The sequence below is a fragment of the Lactuca serriola genome, chromosome 4, assembly GCF_051521515.1.
Source record: "Lactuca serriola cultivar US96UC23 chromosome 4, Lser_US96UC23_V15, whole genome shotgun sequence".
NCBI classification, from domain to species: Eukaryota; Viridiplantae; Streptophyta; class Magnoliopsida; order Asterales; family Asteraceae; genus Lactuca; species Lactuca serriola.
Window position 1 is genome coordinate 114,792,246 of NC_136411.1, and position 16,481 is coordinate 114,808,726.

At 38.1% G+C, this 16,481-nt stretch overlaps 1 long non-coding RNA gene across 1 annotated transcript; it reads left to right on the forward strand.

The window, feature by feature from the left end:
* The first annotated feature begins 14,239 nt into the window (after positions 1 to 14,239).
* Positions 14,240 to 16,142, forward strand: LOC145100315 (uncharacterized). Its single transcript, XR_013704966.1, has 3 exons — positions 14,240 to 14,339; positions 14,681 to 15,729; positions 15,820 to 16,142. It is a non-coding gene; the product is annotated as an uncharacterized LOC145100315 (long non-coding RNA).
* Positions 16,143 to 16,481: the final 339 nt, after the last annotated feature.

Genomic DNA, 16,481 nt, shown 5'->3' on the forward strand with positions numbered 1-16,481 from the left:
AGATCCGTCAAAGGCAGAATTCTCTTCCTCAGATTTGCTTGAGGAGGAAGCGATTATCAGCTTTCGCCTTGGTTGAGTTTTTCTCTTCTTCGGCGGAGGAGACTGAACAGTCTGTGTAGTTTTACGCTTCTTGGGAGAAGGGCCTTTCGCTCCCTTACCAACGTGCTTGTCTTTGCCTTTGTCAGTTTTCTTTCCCCTTGGCGCAGGCTTGTCAGCGTCATGGATGGACTTGAGCATTTCAGGAGTAAGCTCTCTCGGACCAGAGCGTCGAAACTCCTTGTAGGTCCAAATAATCCGGCTGTCAGCAGGAACATCTCCATACATCGTCTCTGGAATAGAGCCAATGAATTGAAATTTTGAGGCATCGGAGACAATGATCTTCGTGGTATGGAAAGTACCAATCGAAGACATTGGAGAACCAGCAACAATGGGGACTTGGTACTTGTCCATCACCCATTTTGTAATGAGAGTCCAAAATCGAGCATAGGAAATCTCGGAATGCCGAGAAGTAGAAGACAGACTCTGAATGAGCTGTTGCCATAGGACCGACCCATAGTCCAAGGTGATACCGTTGTAGATCCCGTACAGAATCGTGATGAACAGACGGCTTGCTCCTTCTGATTCAGCACTGCGTTCAGATAGCCCCTTGAACAGCACTGTAAATAACCCATTCCACTGAGGAGGCAGGCACGATTTCTTGAACTTCGTAACTGTTGTCAGCACCTCAGTATACCCCATGTTGTAGAACATAGAGAACATGTGACCCACCGGAATCGATTCAGGGTTAACCCTAGCTGAATCAGGTTCAAACCCTAAAATTGAGCAAAACCTCTGCTTGGAGATGGACGCCTTGTGATCAAGCACGTCAAAGAAGATCCTGTCGACTGCCTTGTCGTAATGAGCAGTGGCGAAAATTTGAGACAAGAACTCCATAGGAACTGCTTCAACTTTGGTGAGAGCAGGAGCAATAAGCGAGTACTTGAGACATTCGATGATCGGGAACATGAAAGCGTCATAGACCTGAGGAGTAAGATCTATGATCAAACTCTGTTGGGACGAATCGGCAAGATGTAAGAAGTGGCATGAACTGATGAGGAATCCGCCATTGTTGTGAAGAAGATGGGAGAGATGATGAACAGTATAATTCTTGAAGGTTTTCTTGCTCTCTGAAATATGGATGCAGTAAAGAGGTAAACAATGGTTTACGTTACCTTTTATACTGTGGGTAGAGGAGAGAGAAGAATCTGTCCCAAATCTTCGAGGGAAATGTGAAGGGTTTTCCGGAAGTGATGGATGTGTGACAGTTATGAGCACCGATGATCACGCATGAGAGAGAGTGTCAGTCCCGATTAACACGCCTTCCCATCAGGCACCGTTTAGAAATGAAACGGTTCCACTTCACACGCCTGGCTGTCAAGCGCCGTTTGCAATTCAAATCGATTGGACTCCCGCCTGAGTCAGCATATTATCATCTTATCCTTTTAGAGTTAACGTCATCTTAAAGCAAAGTTGCCCGCGTGGATCAATATTAACCACAACCCTTTTATTACTTCAAATCCCATTTAAAAATGATGCCATGTAATTAATGAAACCAGAATTGTGGAAAATCAAAAAGATTTTCGTGCTTAGTGTGTAAAAGAAAAAGAAATAAAGCAACACATATGAGGGATTTTGTGATGTAAATAAAGACACAAAACAATGGATCCCGGGCACGAATCTCTTCCTTCAAAGTCAAGAGAGACCTTAAAGTGTTTGTGTGGTTTCCCGTTGAATAACGATCAGACGCTTATTAAGAAGTGTTGAAAGGCTTCTTTTAATTAGGCTTATTTGGGTGGCTTTCGCTTCAGTTCAGAATTCCTGATCTTGATATAAGACAGAAATCGAACGAAGTACTTGTGAGACCAATGTAGTCTGTTGAACAAGTAGGTTTGAAATAATTTAAGTGGCTAGATAAAATAGTTTATGTAAAATCTCAAACAAAATTTAAAACTGGATTCCAAGGGAAGAAATGTTATAGGACGTAACAATTTCATAGGAATCACTCAAAAGAAAATTAGAGATTTGACTTTCCATCCTCATAGATAAATCCGTCAATTCGTTAGTGATAGCTAGAGCAAAATTGATTGATCACCGTCAATTCATAGTAGGTATTGAATTGTGGGTTTCACTTAGTTCGTAGTGACACGAAGCTAAGATCATAAACACAAAAATTATGTAACCATAAACCTCAGTGGTAATTTCTGAGAGTCTCAAGGGTTACGTTTATGAAGCGAATGAGATGGAGAAAATCAGAGTAGATGGTGTAGAGAAACGAAAGTACCTCTGCTGTTAAAATAAGGACCAAGCAGAAAACTCTTATCTCATGTGAGAAGAGAGTCAGGTAGCTCATGATTAGAATAAATATGGAAGCCTAATTGGGTAGACAAGTTTTGTATGTACCAAGTCAGTAAGGCTATTATTCAGAATCAGGGGAGGCTTTGGACACATACAACAGCATACTTCTAGGGACACTTAACTAGTGAAATGATTTCCCCACAAATAGACACACAAAAAGATAAGACACAAAACAAAACAAAATAATAGAATAAATAAAAAAAAATTGGAGTTTTTGAATTCACGAATAAAAAAAATTATTTTTGGAATTTTTGGTTTAAAGAAATAAGACACACAAAAAAAAAATTTGGAACCAAACCCGAGCGTTCGGTCTATTTCGGCTAAAAAAATGTGGAATCGAACCCGAGCGTTTGGTCTATTTCGGTTAGAAAAAAATAAGTTTGAAAAAAAGAAAAGATCTTTGAAAATAAGTGAAATGAATTTGAGAAAATGATACAAAAGGTTTACAACCAAAGAAACTACCTTAGAGTGATAAGCGACGATCAGATAATACGACCGAACCCGAGCGTTCGGTTCATTTCGGTATACCAGAACAAGATGCGAACCCGAGCGTTCGGTTCATTTCGGCACACATGAGACCCGAACCCAAACGTTCGGTCTATTTCGCTTCCAACGTTTAATTTTGAGAAGTAGTCTTTGGTACTGAATTTGATTCCATCATTCCTAGCCCTTGTAGAATTTTGTTGAAAGATGCTTCAGGAAGAGCTTTGGTGAAGATGTCAGCCAGTTGATCAGTGGTTCGAACAAAGTGAATTTCGACGTTCCCATCTTCCACATGATCTTTAATGAAGTGATACCTCAGTGCTATATGCTTTGTCTTGGAATATTGCACTGGGTTATGATAGATCCTAATTGCACTTTCTGAATCGCAATATAGAGGGATATTTTTCATATTGAGACCATAGTCCCGGAGCTGGCTTTGGATCCAAATCACTTGAGATATACAGGAGGCAGCTGCGATGTACTCTGCTTAGGCTGTAGACAGAGATACACATGTTTGTTTCTTTGATTGCCAGCTAACCAACTTCCCGTCTAGGAATTAGCAGCCTCCAGTGGTGCTTTTCCTGTCTAAACCACAACCTCCAAGGTCTGCATCTGAGTAGGCTTGAACGAAGAAACCTGAGTTTGATGGATACCATAAACCGAGAGAGGTGGTTCGTTTCAGATACCGGAGAATATTTTTCACTGCAAGCATATGTGGTTCATGAGGATTCGCCTGAAATCTAGCACAGTAACACACAGAAAACATTATATCAGGCCTGCTAGCAGTGAGGTACATCAAAGAACCAATCATCTGGCGATATAACGTAATATCGACTGCCGGTTTTTCCAAGGATGGTGTGAGCTTGGTGCTGAATGCCATTGGAACTTTAACCTTTGAGTCTCCCATCATGCCAAATTTAGCAAGAAGAGTCTTGGTGTAAGCTTCCTGGTTGATAAAGATGCCTTCGGGTCCCTGTCTAATATTTAAACCAAGGAAAAAGTTAATCGGACCCATTGAGCTCATTTCAAATTTAGTCTCCATCAACTTTCTGAATTCAGCTGTTAAGCTAGGATTCGTTGAGCCAAAGATGATATCATCGACATAGATTTGAACAATCATAAGGTGGTTACCTTCCTTCTTACGAAAGAAGGTTGGGTCAACCGAACCTTGTTTGAATTTTGACATCTTTAAAAACTAGGTTAGCGTTTCATACCATGCCCTAGGTGCTTGTTTCAGACCGTAAACCACCTTGTCCAGAATATAACAGTGATTGGGGTACTTTTCATTAACAAATCCAGGAGGTTGATCCACGTAGACCGTTTCTTCAAGTTCTCCATTCAGAAAGGCGCATTTCACGTCCATTTGGTAGACCTCGAAGTTCTTGTGTGCAGCATAGGCTAGAAATATTCGAACAGATTCCAGCCTTGCTACCGGAGCAAAAGTTTCCTCATAATCAATACCTTCCCCCTGGCAGTATCCTTTCACCACGAGACGAGCTTTGTTTCGAATCACATTGCCTTCCTTATCCATTTTATTTCTGAATACCCATTTGAGACCAACAACTGAGGCATCTTTAGGAGTTGGAATGAGGCGCCAAACCTTATTTCTTTCAAACTCGTTGAGTTCATCTTGCATAGCTTGAACCCAGTCAGAGTGATCAAGAGCAGTATTGACTGTCTTCGGTTCAACTTTTTAGATGAAAGAATTATACATGTAGAACTCTACTTTGGAGAATAAAGATGTTTGCTTTGCCTTCAATTGAGATCATGTCAAGACCTTTTCAGAGACATTACCGACTACCTGGGATACATGATGATCTCTGGTCCATTTAACAAGAGGAGGGTAATTTGGATCATAGGATGGATCCAATTCAGTATTCACCATTTCTTCCAATTCAGATTGACTATCGTCATCGTAGAACATATCGGCATTCTCCCCCTCGACTGATGAGCTTTCCAGTGTAGCTGGACTTTCTGGTGCTACAGGACTTTCGGGTATTGATGAGCTTTCCGGTGTAGAAGGGATTTCGGGTGCAGAAGGGCTTTCGGGTGCAGTTGAGCTTTCGGGTGGAACTGGAATAGAGTTCTCCCCCTCAATTTGTGAGCTCGATTGTTTTGAAGGAGGTGGATTCTCCCCCTTAACTGAAGCGCCATGCTTTGGAGGTTCGTTTAGAACATGTTCTCCTTCACCCATTCGTTTGGAACAATTGAGGCCGTGACTTGACCTGTTTGAGTGAAAATCTCTCCAATTGCTTCTTCAGTGGCCTTTAGCTTCTTGACGTAGCTGTCATCGAAAGTCACATAATACGTTTCTTCAATCTTCCTCGAACGCTTATTTAAGACCCGGTATGCTTTTGAAGTAAGTGAGTATCCCAAAAAAATTCCTTCATCAGCTTTAACGTCGAACTTGTTACGATGTTCTTTGGAGTTGAAGATGAAGCATCGTGAGCCAAATACATGGAAGAATTTTACGTTCGGCTTCCTGTTGTTCATGATCTCATAAGGAGTAAGAGAAAAACGCTTGTTGAGATAGGACCTGTTTTGCGTAAAACATGCTGCAGCAATAGCATCAGCCCAGAAATATAAAGGTAGAGAAGCGAAACTTAGCATTGTTCGGGCCGCCTCACACAAGGACCGGTTTCGTCTTTCGACAATACCGTTCTATTGAGGGGTGTAGGGGGCTAAGAAGTTGTGACTGGTTCCTTTTTCTGCCAAAAAGTCTTCAAATTCTTTGTTTTTGAACTCCAGTCCATTGTCGCTCCTGATGTTGCGAACAACTTTTCTCAGTTGCACTTCAACCTGCTTAATAAACATCTTTAGCTTGAGAGTGACCTCAGATTTGTGCTTCAGAAAGAACACCCATGTAAAACGTGAAAAGTCATCAACAATAACAAGAATATACTTGCTACCGCCAATGCTTTCGATAGATGATGGACCACATAAGTCAATGTGAAGTAACCCAAGTGGTTCAACAACTTTAGTGTTTATAATGGATGGGTGACTTTGACGACTTTGCTTCCCCATTTCACACGCAGCACACAAATGTTCTCGATCAAACTTGAGCAATAAGAGACCCCTAACATGACCTCATGTGACAAGCTTGTTGATGTCTTTGAAGTTAAGGTGTGAGAGCCTTCGGTGCCACAACCAGCTTTCGTCAGAATGTGCTTTGGATAAAAGACATATAGTTGGGTTTCCTTTGATAGGTTTGAGATTAAGAGGAAACATTTCGCCTTTGTGTTCCGATTTGAGAATAACCCTTTTTGATTCCTTCTCTATGATTTCTGAACCTTCATCATCAAATGAAACTTTAAGACCGGTGCCTCCTACCAGCTGAGACACACTGATAAGATTATGCTGTAGACCTTCAACATACGCCACCTTTCTTATTGTGAAGTCTCCATTGGTTATCATCCCATAACCCTTTATCGTTCCATATGAGTTGTTCCCGAACTTGACATTCCCACCATTCTGAAGAGATCGAAACTCCCTCAGCTCCTCCTTCCTCCCTGTCATGTGACATGAGCAGCCACTGTCAATGTACCATTCTTCGTCGAACTGCTCATCACTAATAACCTGCAAAAATTAAGCAGATCTAGGAACCCAAAGTTTCTTGGGTCCACGTGAGCCTTTCACAGGAACAGGAATAGTAAGAGAAACATCAACGAGACACGTTCTTTTTATTAATGTTGTTTGATCTTTCTTCTTAATGGTGTATACTTTGATTTTGTTAGAATTAGCTACAGTCGTTTTGGTTTCAGGTTTTGGCGTTTGGGCCTTAGACTGCTTTTGGTCATCCTTGATAGAGGAAAGCTTCGCTTTTCCTTTCAAATCCTTTGATGATTTTGAACTTTGAGCAGGAACAAAATTAGATTTAAAAGAGGATCAAGAATGAGAAGAATTAGAATGGGAATTTCTTCTGACTTGCGGTTCGTTATGACCCTTTTGTTTTTGGTCATTGGGAGGACCGAACCTGGACGTTCGGTAGCTATTGCTTTCGGGACCGAATCTGTCCTTTCGGTTGCTTATGCTCTTTGAACCGAACCTGTCCTTTCGGTTCCGTTCCTCATGTGGCCTGAAATCCTTTTTCTCTTGCTTTGAATTCTTATCGTGATAAGAGAAATGATTGTTTTGAGAGCGCCAAAACTGCTTTCGCTCAGAGAGATTCTTTTTGTATCGTTGATTCCTTTGCTGCTTTTGATCCTTCACTTGTTTCGGCTGTTTGTGGATGTTAGCCTTTTGCTTCTTCTTCTTGTCAGCCGGTTCACTTTTCACAGATGATGTTTCGCTTGTGGAAGTGACTTCTTCTACAGGAACTTCTTTTGTACCACTAGTGCTTGGCACGTCGAAGTTGTCAGGCTTGTTTAGTGGCTCTGGTACATATCTGCCTTTGGTTTTCCAGGACGTTCGTTCTGACAGACCAACAGTTTCGTCGGCATTATCTATAGGAGCAGACCAAAAGAACTCATCACAGCCATCTGCGTTATCTTCGTTCACTATAGCAGTGAGTTTGGCTGTTTGATGTTCGGTTACTCCTGTGACCTTATACACTTGATTTGGTGTTGTTCTCACCTTTTGGTACACAACAGCCTTTTCTTCTAGAATCGGGGACTTATTTTGGGACAATCGAGCAAACTCCACAGAATTTTCAGAAATAAGATTTTTGTGGTTTTCGGGTTCGCTCTTGACAAACTTAGAACAGTCGACTTCATCCTCTACAAAAATTACACTCATATCGTCGTCCTCATTTAGTTCAGACGCGTTTTCAACATCAATTTTATTTTCTGAACTTAAATTGGCATTCAATAAGTCAAATTTTTGTATGGTTTCGGTCCTTAGTTTCAGCTTATCGTTTTCATCCAAAAGGTTTTTCAGCATGTCCTTATGGTCTTTGGACTTTATGAAAGATTCTATTTTGTCCAGACCATACATGTAAGTGGGATTCACATCATCAGACGAAACAATACTTTCGCAGTTATATGCTTCAGCATCGATTTCATCCTCCTTAAACTCAAGGAAGGGCAAAATCATGCGATGAATTTTCTGTCCTATTTCACAATTCAGATGCAGTTGAGTGATGTTAGCATAAAGACATTTAGCAATCAAACAAAAAACATTTCTCTGTTTTAAAAGTTTTAAATTGTCTCTTTGTAAATAAATGTTTTCATCCTTAGATTTTATCAGCTCCGACTCTTTTTGCTCTATCCACATCCTTCGCTCCTCACTCTTGGATGACACCCTGCTTATTTGGTCAGTTAGGTTAGAATTGGTGACCCGTGTTTGAGTTAAACAACTATCCAGATTTGAGATTCTTGAATTTAAGCTATTTAATTCTTTTTCATATGATTTCTGTGGGACTTTGAATGAAATAAAAAGAGATTGTACCTTTTTGATCAATTCGTCAAGCTCATTGATCTGCACACTGAGAGGTTTTGCTGTGAAGCATAAGTCCTCTCGCTCCTTGGTGTCCTCTTTTCCACCATCAATATTGTATCCCCTCATGTGAGATACATCAGTCACCATCAAACACTTCCCGTTGCTTTCGTCACCTCTTGCAACATATGCATTTCCATGTGAAGGCTTTCTCACCTCATCATCCTCTGAGTCGGTTGACCATACCTGCACGCCACCGAACTCGTCATCCTTTGCCGAACCCTGTACAATAAGAGCATTCATAGAAGGGTTAGTAGCAGCTTTCTTCCTCTTGATCTCTTCCAGCTTTTTCATCAAGACGGACTCTTCGTCTTTCTCCTCATCCTTCTCTGCCATTTTCTTCAAAACACAATCTTTGGCATAATGGTTCTTTCCTCCACAGTAGTAGCAGTTCACACCAGAATCTCCATCAACCTTTGCCTCTTTCTTTGGTTCCTCAGTCTTTGGCTCCTCCCTAACCTTTTCAGAACTATAGCTTCCCTGCCAATTTCGGTTCTTATTGGTAGGGAACCTTTTCTTGATGAACCTTTTTGGATTAGACACCATCATTGCATAATCTTCAGAAGTAAGATCATAGTCTTCTAGGTTCAGATCTTTATCTTCTACCACATTTTTGCTTTTAGACAGGAGGGCCAAGGACCCCAAACTTGAGACCACATTCTTCTCTTGCATGACAATCTTTTCTTGAGATTTCAAAATTCCCACCAGCTTTGCCAACGAATAAGACTTGAACTGCTCATGAGCTTTGACTGTAGACACAACAACTCTCCATTCAGATCTTAGGCCATTCAAAAAGGTGATCTTTTGTTCAATCAGCTTCCTTTCTATATCATGTTTGATCATCTTGCTAAGAAGATGATTGAAGCGATCGAACGTCTGAGTGACAGTTTCATCAGAATTCTGCTTAAATTCACCAAACTCAGACAATAGCAATGTCTGAATGGAATGCTCCAAATCTTTATCTGTGGAATATAGCTCTCGCAACCTATCCCAGATTTCTTTGGCGGTACTGCAGGAACTCACCAACCTAAATGTATCAGATTGAAGAGCGAATCGGATCAGTCTCAATGCTTTGATATTGCACTGAAACTTCTCCTTTTCGTCTTGAGCAACGTCTTTTACATCTTTTAACAGATCATTATATTCTTTCTGAGTTTTAATGATCTTTGATGTTCCTGAGTGAGCAAATGGTCCAGACACAATTGCTTCCCAAATAAGATACCCATTATCTTCAGATCCGATGACATAGTCTTCAAAATGATGTGCCCAAACTTCGTAATCCTGGGTGTAAAGAATAGGAATCTTTGTCGTTGATCCAATGTTGTTTGAGATGTTGATAGGATTAGATTGAGACTCGTCCATGCTTGATCGTTTAACCTGTTTGAAAGATCAGACTTGTAATATGTAATATTAGGGCAAAACAAATAAATGCTGAGTTACGTCAATTATGGAATGACGGCTCAATAAATATCAGTTAATGCGGAATAACCCTAATCGCTTCTTTCACAGAAGAGATGTGTATGAATTACACAGCCTCTTGCTCTGATACCAATTAATGAGTTATAAAAACTCTTTGATCGATTAGATCTTTGTAACAGGTAAATAAAGAACGTAAAAAACAGTGAGATAAAACACAATTATGGATCTGAATGAGTCGAATGATTAGATTAACTCAATCCTCAGCAGAGCTCGATTAAGAACTTCCACTGTAGAGGATTCTAGGGTTACAAAACAAGAACGATGAATACGCTTGAAAATACTTATCTAATCGTTTTTTCTAGGATGCATGCAAGCATCTATTTATAAAAAAACCCTACATTAAAACTCACGGATGGACAGGCCCATATCGGAGACAAAACTTGGACTAGCTAACGAGCCCAATAGACGCAACACTAAGCTGGACCTAACAGACTCAAAAATATCCCAATCGACATCACCAGTTGACATCGACATCTAAACAGCCTATCTACTTTCGAAATCAATTCAAAGTCATGCTTGTTCATCTTGTCAAAATTGATTACTGTGTTTCGATTCCAATACCCGGCATCAACCAAAATCGACATCAAACCATGTACATAATATCGATACCCAACACCATCGATATCTGACTTTCTGAATCATTCGACTTCAATAAACGAATTCCAATCCTTCGAAATCAATCCATTAACCAAGATCAGTCTTCGATTTCCATTAACTATTTGGTTTTCCAAAATCAATCTTCGTCATCAAGAATACATCACCTCCAAGTTCGAAATTAGACTCAAATTAGACTAGATTTCGACTCTCACAGCTTCAAAACAACTTGTAACTATCAATTTCAGTGTACAATTCACCGATTCATCTCTTGAATCTAGATTTTGACTTTTTCACAGTTTGACTTTTCGAAGTCAAAGATCAAAAACACCAAATTGATGATTCTAATGTCCTATTTCAGATCAAAAATGTGATAAACCAACTGTTCTTCACAAAAATTTCGAAGTTCTTGATCAATTTCATCAAAATCAAGAGATCAATTTCCGACTTCTTAGTTCTTACTTGATCATAATCGATCTCTGTGATAAAACTCAATACATATGATCGATTCACAAGTACATCTCTATAATCAAAACTCGTCAATTGTTCAAAATGATTAGAAGAAATCGAGACTCAAAAACTCGAAAACAAAAATCGAGTTGCAAACATCAAGTATGTACACAATAAGACGTATGATAAAAGGACGACGCAAGTAGATATATCCAACTGATTTTGATGAATCTTTGTGCTAAATTAAGGATATTGAATCATTAAACATTTATGGGCTTAATTTGTATGAATAGTAACAGAACTTGTCAAAATGGGCTTTATGAACAGTAGAGGATTATGTGTTTCGAAAAAGGATCAATTAATTTCGAAATAATACAAAAAACTATGAACAGTAAATTTTGAATGTGATTTTAATTTTTGGAATTTTGATCTAAACAAAAATAATTGGATCAATTAATGTGGTTGAAACGGATTTTATCCAATGAGGCAAATCGATCAAAAATGAAAAACATAAAATACGAATCGAAATCATGGACATTTTAGAATCCATTTAAGAATTTGTGATACTTTTTTGACAATCCGAGATCCATTTGCAACGAATGAATCAAATTTAGAAGATCTTGGTATTTTTTTTGGAACGAGAAAATCTTCAATTTGAACATTAATGCGTGTTGTACAACTCGTTCTTCGTGTTCTTCAACGATTTAAGAACATCTTCATAAGAATCATCAACACTTTTGGGTTTTGACTTCAAATTCAATGGAACACTTGGAGATTGTTGCTTTGGAACCCAAATTTGCTTCATGGATTTCGAATTCACAACAACATTTGACGATTTTTGTGAGTAAACCTGCTTGTTTTTACATTTGATCTGCTTCTTCTTTTTCTTCCTCATCTTTTTGCATCTTGAAGATTTGATTTCAAGAACCACTTCATTCTTGACAACTTCAACTTTGCAAGTTTGAATCAAATCTTTTGGAGTTTGATACTTGTGAATTTCTTGGATTATGGACTTTCAACAAGGAATCATTCCTTCAAACGAATCACAAGAACACAAAATATCATCGGTTTGAACTCTAATCGAGCAAAAAACTTTTTCATGTTCAAGAGAATCAACTTGAATCTTTTTTTCATGAACTTCAAGAACATCAAGAACATCACATTGAACTCCATAGTCTTGAACTTCAACAAATTTAAGAGCATGAAGATCATTTGGGTCTTCAATAAGAGAAACGTATTTCTTTTTAAACGATTCTCTTTCTTCTCCATCCTTTTTATCACAACTACATGTTATGGACAAGGTAATTTCATCCGACCATTCAATCTTACAAAGTGGTTGAAATATCAAACTTCAATGATCATCCTTCAAGCCTCCATAAGAAAGCATAGTTCCCCATTTAATCAACCCACCTTTCAATACCAATCCATAGTATTGATATTGGTTGACTTTGTATTTGAAATCTTCAATGATTATAATCCAAGAATCATAAGCCAAATACCCCATGATCATAAAAACTTGAAAATTTTCTAGAGAGAGAAGGTGAACAAAAAAAGTATTATGGAGAGAGAAAATAGAATTATGGATCAAACCAAGGAAAAAATCGATTTCTAGAACACAAAACACTCTCTAAACATGAAGATCAAAAACAATTGAAGAATCACCAAATCTAGAATGCCATCATGGATCAATTCTTGATCAAGTCAAGAACACCCATTTTGATACCAATTGTAGTGGTGTTGATTATGATGACAAATGCAGAATATGAAAGATCTAGTGAATCATCATACAAATCATGAACACATAGAGTAAATAAATCTGGGATTAGCTCTGATTAGTATTGATAAAAAGAGTACAAATGGGTTTTGTAAAAATTCTCTATCTAAACTAACGCTCTCACACTTGCTTACATAACGGGAGTCACTCACTTCCTATTTATAGGAAAGACTTAACCCATTTACACATACAAGAGGGTAAGCACTAACACTCCACATCGAAGCATAACTTTGCATCCTAACACCAAGGTAGTACTAAGTGAGCAAAGTTTCATGGTCATTATGGAGGGGATACCAAGAAAAATGGGAGATCCTGGACGCATTACACTTCCATGTGAATTCGGAAACAACATGAATACATATGCTTTAGCTGATTCTAGAGCTAGTATAAATGTGATGTCATATTCATTTTACCAAAAGCTCAACCTTCTAGAATTGAAGGCTACTAGGATGAAAATTCATATGGCCAATCGTTCGGTGACTCATAATCGAAGCATAATTGAGGACATTTTGGTAAAAAATGGAAAATTTATTTTTCCAATCGATTTTGTGGCACTGGAAATGAAGGAGGATCAAGATGTCCTAATTATCCTTGGACGCACTTTACTTAATACTGCACGAGCCTTGGTGGATATTCGCGAGTCAAATCTTACCTTAGGAGTGGGGAATGATGAAATAACATTTGGAGTGGAAGATGCATTCAACAATGATTGTACTCAAAATGAAGTATTCTTTATGGATGAAGAAAACGAGCTTAAGGAGTTAGAGAAATTGATGGAAAAAGAAATTCAAACAAGAGAACAAGTCAAGCGTACTAAGCCTAGAGCTTCAATTCCAATGTTCTTTTAGGTCTTAGCTTTCAAAACTCCAAAGTCACCTAGTTAGTAAAGAAAGTGAAGAAAGTTTGGAATCAAGTGATGAAGAAGAAGAGATTACACAAGAATTAAGCAAGCCAACTATGGATAAGGAGGATGTTGAAGCTAGGGAGATACGAAAAGAAAAAGGAGAACCTGGACTTGTTGTAAAGAATAAAGGGGTGAGACGAAAACATGAGGAAGGCGATTCTAAAGTGAAGAAGGAAAATTCTAAGAAAGCGTATTTAAGAAGGATGCAAGTGTACAAGAAAAGGTGGAGGGAACAGAAGCTGCATATGGAGATCGTATGTCCAACCAATACCACGTAGGGCATACGGAGTCCGACTCATAACTCCATAAAAAAAATGCTTCTCGAGAGGCAACCCGAGCTCGGTTTGAATTTTCTTTTCTTCTCTTCTTTAATTTGGTTTGCATTTTCTTTTATTTTATTCTTTTATTTGTTTTGCATTTTTAGGATAAATTTACTTGGTCACTCTCCATATATTTTCAAAATCGACTGTGGGGTCCTTATGGTAGAAGAAAAATATTTTTGTGAACAACATTTTTTTAAAACAAATAATAATGATTTCATAAATAAATAAATAAATAAGAGGAAAAAGACTAGTTTCTTTATGGACTAAACAATTCAGTCCAATAGTAACAACCCATAGAATTCGGCCCATTCAAGTCCACAACGTGAGCCCAAGCCCACGACGTGAAGCAGTCAAACTCACAGACGTATAACAGATCATCAGTCACTTTTTTGTGAACTCTTTTAATATAATATTACATCGTGAAGTTGCTTCTGGTCCCCCCTCACTTCGATTTCGGCCGTAAATCTTGTTTTTCCTAGCTCTATATTACGTTTAATCATCGAAGGTATGTGTTTTAAGTTCATTAATCTTTGATTTCCTTTGATTTTTGGTAACTAGAAGTTAGGGTTTGTTCTTGAAGCATTCTTGCCAAAATTGGGTCAATTTTCAAATGAAATTATTGTTGCATGCATGTTTAAAAGCCTTAGGATAGTAGCCTAAACAAACGCCAAACATGGATTTGAGTTTGATTTGCCCTGAAAATGACCGATAAACAGATTGAGTTTGCCTCAACTTCAGAACGTGGTTTTCAACACCACGATGTGAAAACTGGGTTTCTAGTTTCTTGTTTTGTTTTAATTGCTTAATTTGTATTATGTTTGTGGTGTTGCTTGTTAATTTTTTTAGGTGCCATGAGACCAAGACGTGCATTTCCTGAAGAACAAGAACATATTGATGTTCGTAGTGTACATCCACTATATTGATTCCCACAGAATATTTCGCAATCCATGCTCAACAACTATTCAAATAAACTGGGATAGTTATATAATTAGGAGTTCATGTTAGCACTCATGATTGATTGGTCTTGGCTGAATTGGAGCGATATTGGAAAAATCTATATGTAGGAGATGGGTTCACTTTCCAATGCAATGGGTAGCGTACTCTATTTTCCATTCAAGAACTGGTTTATAGATAGTTGTCCGTGGAGTTTTTTGCCACAATTAGTTTTGAAAACATTCAACTGAACCCTTACAATTATATTAGGAGGTGTCTATCGAGAATGTAGCATGCATGAGTTTTATTGGCGAATGGGATTGTATACAGAAGCGGAAACACAATCACTACATTTCATCTTATTTTTACAGGGTTGTGTTTGAGACTTCACTACGGGATTGCTTGATGTGCAGTTTTGGAGATTAATTTCCAATCACGAGTATAGTTCGTGGAATTCTTGCGAAGGATAGGTTCGGTCACCCATCTATCGGTTCTTGCATCGGTTGATCGCTTTCACCATAAATCAAAAACATCACGATGACAAGGTGCCTTCCCATAATCTTTTCTATCTTTGGAGCATCATCACGTCAGGAGTCTTTTGTGATCTTCCTTATATGCTAGCGAGATTTTTGGGGACGAAGGTGGTAAATTCTCGTCCTAATAGTCATATTACGGTGGACATTTGGTTACACGACTCGCTCGTTCATATGAGATTTTGAGTTCTAACTTTGTTCGGAATTTGACACGTTTCTAGGATTTGTTTCGATCGTGTAAATTTGTTTGTTCTTGATGTAAACTAGTGTCTCAACCAAAAAATCGCAGCCAATCATGAATTTTTTTTGTCAGAATCGTTCATCGTCGTCCAAGATTCAGATCGTGTAGGGTTATTTCCTAAAATTTCAACTCATTGGAATCATTAAATCGATTAAGCTTCTTTAATCTCGTAATGATTTGTGAAACAGGTATGATTTCTCTAATTGATTACATATGTGATTGATTTTGCCCTAGTTTCTAGTTCAACTTCTAAAATCTCTCATCTCCTTTTACCTTAGATTTTTGTCTTTCGTTCCCCCACACTACCACCATTCGAAGATCATTGGGAAGTATAATTGGCTCTCGATTGGTCAATTTTACTCTTTCTTTACTTCCTCATCGTAGAGTTTGTAGCAATCAGAGAGGTGTTCGACCCTTCGTCTCTTTTTCTGGTTTGTGGCTAATGTACACATAACCTGACATCTCACTTTTTGAAGTTCAGTTTTCCATTGACTGAAGAGTCAATTTCTAGTTTCTCGATTGTTCATTGTCAAGACTCGAATTACATGGAATTCTAGATAAATGTTGTTGCTTGTTAAAGTTTAGTGATCATTTTATTTAGTGAGGCTTACCAATTTCTAGATTTCACAAATTTCTTGATTTTGTTTTAAGTTAGATTTGGGATTTCATTGATTTCTCGATTTTGACTTAAGCTCTAGTTTCTTTTCTAATTTGTTAATTAAGTTCTAGCTGTTTTTTTTTTTTTGCCGAATTTCAGGAATTCTTGATTTCTAACGGTTTTTTATTGGTTTTAGAACTGAATTCTCGTTTTCTATTGTGTAAGTTTTGGTGAAGCTAATTTTTAATTTCCTAGATTAATGTTTCTTATTCTGTGGCTAAAGATAGTGAGTAAAAAAAACAGATTACATTGAAGTATTTATGTCCTACATATCAGTATGAG